Below are 4321 nucleotides of genomic sequence, written 5' to 3'. Positions count from 1 at the left end.
TGTTTGAGATTGAAAGTAAGGTTGTTATTGTGCTGATGCATAATAGTTTTTTCTATATTTGCCAATGAAAATAGAAGAACTAAGGGACACAGGTATAACTTATGGAAGGGTAGGAGTCATTTTTAGCTAAAGCAGTTTCAATTATTTAAGAGGTTGGTTGGCCTTTGGGATGGGTTATCTTCAGACGTTGTAGAAGAAGTAAATGAGAGTTTAGACAAAACGTTTAATAAGTATATGAATGATAACTGTACAACGATATGAATGCATTCTAGTGACACCTGAACCAAATATATAAAGACAGTTACAATCCGTGATGACGAGGAATCCCACTTGTAGAGAAAAATATATATCTAAAAAACGACAGGTATGGGTACTGAAATGAACATAGTGCTTTCTCTTCCTATACCAGACGTTTTTACACATTTAAAGATATTTACATTTTGTAATCAAACTGTCCGTCAGGGCTGAAAAAACTGTTATATTTAGTGAAGCTTTCCTCATAAGTTATATCTCTATCCAGATTGATTTCTCTGTAGGAAGTCTGTCTTGAATTTTGTTAGTGTTATTTCATCTTTTTACTAATAAAATCCAATACAAATTTTTTGCAATAGATTTAATACAATAAGAAATAGAATTTAAAATTTTCTTAATTTATTAGTTTACAATATTAAACACAAAACTTAGCATAAATAAGTACACAGATAATTATAATTTTAATGAAAATGTCATTTGAAGTAATTTTGCATAGAGTCATGTGAAAAAGTTAGGACACCCTGTGAAAGCCTGGGTATATTTGTAACATTTTTGGATATAGAGATATTTAATCTCAATTTTAGCAATACTGAGAGATTATAGGAATATAGCTAAACAATTAAAACTGAAGAAAAGACCTTTCAAGATCTTGTGTAAATGTCATGGTACAAAAATGCATATTTGAGCTGAGGAAAAATTAGGACACCCTACCCCCTAATAGCTAGTGTTACCCCCTTCTTGTAGCCATCTACCAGTCTTAGATTTAAAAAAGAGTTTGAAATTAGCCATTCCACTGTCCGGAAAATAGTCAACAAGTGGAGGGTTTTCAAAACAACAAGTTATTAGATGAAATATCAAAATCTGTTAAGCTTCGTAGTACTTGACAAAATATTTGAAATTCTTTTCCTAACATTTTTGTTGCTAAGATACCCGTATAGTATAATCATTATTGGTTGAATTCTACTTGGTAGATGTCCAATCACAGTCGTAGTAAATATTCAGGTAACGATACATATGTTATTCTTTTTTTAATGAGTGTTTTCCCGCAAGACATTAAAAGAAAAAAATTGGGAAGATATTATCAAAAAATCGGGAGTTCGAATCTCCCCGTCACTTAACATGCTCGCTCATTTATCCTTTCTGAGACATGCCGCGTCGCTACGTACTTGTGCTTGAGGAAACTTGTGACGAAGCTCTACGATTTTTATGTAGAATTTTTATATTGGAAAAGCCGGAGGCAACGGAAAGAATTGTAGATCATGGGAAATGGAAGCAGTATTCTGAGGGAGCATAATTTATTTACATGCAAGGGATATTTCAGATGACAGTGACTTTCAGGAAGGTAGACCATTATTGGTTGTTAAGATATGACCAACAATTAACTTTGTAAATGAAGTTATAAGTAGGTCACTAGGGTTAAATGTGAGTAGACTGACTGGGCTTGTATCGAGTAGTTCAGAGGAGGGAAGGTGCCTTTCGGAATGGGTGGTTTACATTTAAATACTGTAGCAGCTGGCTTGTTTTCTAAGACTATTAACTCAGCTATAAGGGAGATTTTAAACTAAAACTAAACAGTGGTGAAGGCCAAAAAAACTAAACACAAAAAGAATAAGAGGAAATGAAAAATTTAGCATGGGAAGTTAGTACAGAAGTAGTAGAAAAGGATAGACTTGATTGTTACTCTTGTAATGCTAGGAGTATAAGAGAAAAAAGTATATCGTATTGGAAATTAGTTTTTCAAAGGAGATGTTTCTAAATGTTGTCCATAAATTTACAGAAAAAATTTCATTAGGAATTTAGAGTAATTTTTCCAAATTTTAATTCTAAGTTGAAAATTGTAGACACTTTCAAAAGCTAGAGTTTACTTTGGATTGATTAGACATAACTGTTCTCATCTTTGATCACATGTATGATGTATAGTTAAGGATAAAAATGTTTAGCTTTGTTTCTTTGGTATTTGCCCTTGACCAGCATTAGAAGTGAAAGGCAAAATTCCATGAACTGTTATAATTTAATGACAAGTAGTAAATTGAATGACACCTTGGTTCATATTTATTTTAAGACTTAGAAGTTTATTACTTACGAAGATTAAGATTCTTTTCTTTTGTTATGTGTATATACATGGTTGTTATGAAATAAATTATGTTATATTAACTGCTATAACAGTGGTTTTAATAGTTGTTGATGTTTTGAATTGGATATTAGTATTTCCAAATTATCATGAAAGAAGTTCATTAAAATATCATCTACTCATAACCCCATAAAATTAATAAAAACTGATTGCTAAAACTAGTGTAAAGTCTGTCTTAAGATCTCTTTTTACAGTTAAAAGAAGAAAAATATATTTGTGTGCATATAAATAAAATCTAGGCTAAATATTTTCACAAAATATTTTTATAATGTGAAATTATTTTTGAAATTTTGTTTTAATTTGACTGTTTCCTGATCATAGCTGTCAGTTGATCTTATACTGGTGTTGCAAATCAAATCATATACTAGAAAATTAGTTTCTTTTTTGTGTTAGGATGTGCCTTAATATTTCATGTTAAATCTTAAAGAAAGTATTAACTTTGTCTTTACTGAAGTAATTTTAATATTTTTAATGTTTGTTCTTAGGAGGGTGGGGGGTACATGAAGTTAATGGAGTTGATCTGGTATTGGGGTTTTAAATAATATAATGGAAGATTAGTTTCCTGTTTGTGTTATTTTATAATATGCAGTATTACTGTTATTGTTCATAAAGTGGTTGGCTCTGTTCTACATTTTCTACCTTAGAGCCAGGGCTTATGATCTCTTGCTTTTGTAACTTATTTTCACAACTTGGATGATTTTGTTCAGCATTTCTAACAGTTTGCTTTTACTTGTTATTCAGATGAGGAACAGATGACTGTATCTTCAGACTTCATCACCTTTAACTTGTTACATTTGTCTCAAACATCCTGACATTTTTCTGTTTCCATACATGATATCCAGATTTATGCAGCTTTTTGTCTGTGGTATCTTCATGTTGAATCTTGTTCTCCTCAACAACCTCTGTCAGTAAAATCACACTTACATGAAATATGACAAAAAATTATATTGACTAGATAAGATTTTTGAAGATTATATCTGTACTGTATTGTTATGTCAAACCACAGTATTACATTGCTGTCACAATTTTGAATAGTGAGCAATTTTACTGAATATTTCCATTTTATGTACTTCTAATTTGTTATACCTTGTTAAAAAAAAAAACATTTCTATCATGACTGGACTGTGACTCTGTAAGAAAAACTCCTGAAGTATAAATAAGCAAGGTGGTCTTGTGTTGAGTGAGCAATGAACTTCTTTTATCACCTTCACTTCAAAGCACTTGCTGTGGTGACCCAAAAATTGGTGGATAAAATACACAATGTGTTTTACACAGTAACTTCCTGTTGTTATTTTTCTCACTGCAAATAATTTTTTATAAATCTTCACTTTTGATATATGTAATTAGAATATATTAAATAGTCAAAATTTGTAATTCTGTTTATTTCTCTTTACTGTTCCACAGTGTTAAGTTGTATATTCTTCACTGAGTAAATTTTTGGGGGGGTGTAATAGCTTCACAGAATAAAGCACGTTTCTCAATAAAATTCCACACTGATCAATATGTCAGGAATTTTTTACTCATCTCAAAGTATAGGTTCTTATTTGTTAAGAAATTGTCATCCATTAAGAATACAATTAACCAACTCTTGTTTCTTTTATGGTTTGTTTTTGTATTTGAAGACTCATTATTACACATTTCAAGTCTCATCATATGGTGCAAGACCATAAAAGGGTAAGAGCTATTAATAGAGAACAGCTTTGGAAATGAATAAAAACAAAGTTTAGTTATCACTGGATAAAGAAGATCAACTAGTTACATGAATAATTTATGCTTCCATGATAATGTGATTTAAATATAACTTCTGTACTGATGAACAACATAATTTAGTGGAAAGTTTAAAAGACATCGACATAAGTCACAGTCTTAGAAGTTTATTATAGTATTTTTAGATATTGTCTTTATTCCTGTAAATATTTTCATATTAGGCCTATTTGT

The 4321-nt window shown here is 30.4% G+C and overlaps 1 long non-coding RNA gene across 1 annotated transcript; it reads left to right on the top strand.

Moving 5' to 3' along the window:
* The first annotated feature begins 1150 nt into the window (after window positions 1-1150).
* LOC143235199 (uncharacterized) lies at window positions 1151-3757 on the top strand. The gene is made up of 2 exons (XR_013018968.1): window positions 1151-1594; window positions 3125-3757. It is a non-coding gene; the product is annotated as an uncharacterized LOC143235199 (long non-coding RNA).
* Window positions 3758-4321: the final 564 nt, after the last annotated feature.

This window comes from Tachypleus tridentatus, chromosome 12 (genome assembly GCF_004210375.1).
Source record: "Tachypleus tridentatus isolate NWPU-2018 chromosome 12, ASM421037v1, whole genome shotgun sequence".
Lineage (NCBI taxonomy): Eukaryota > Metazoa > Arthropoda > Merostomata > Xiphosura > Limulidae > Tachypleus > Tachypleus tridentatus.
The sequence above is the reverse complement of the archived record's forward strand: the minus strand, read 5'-3'. Positions and strand labels throughout refer to the sequence as shown.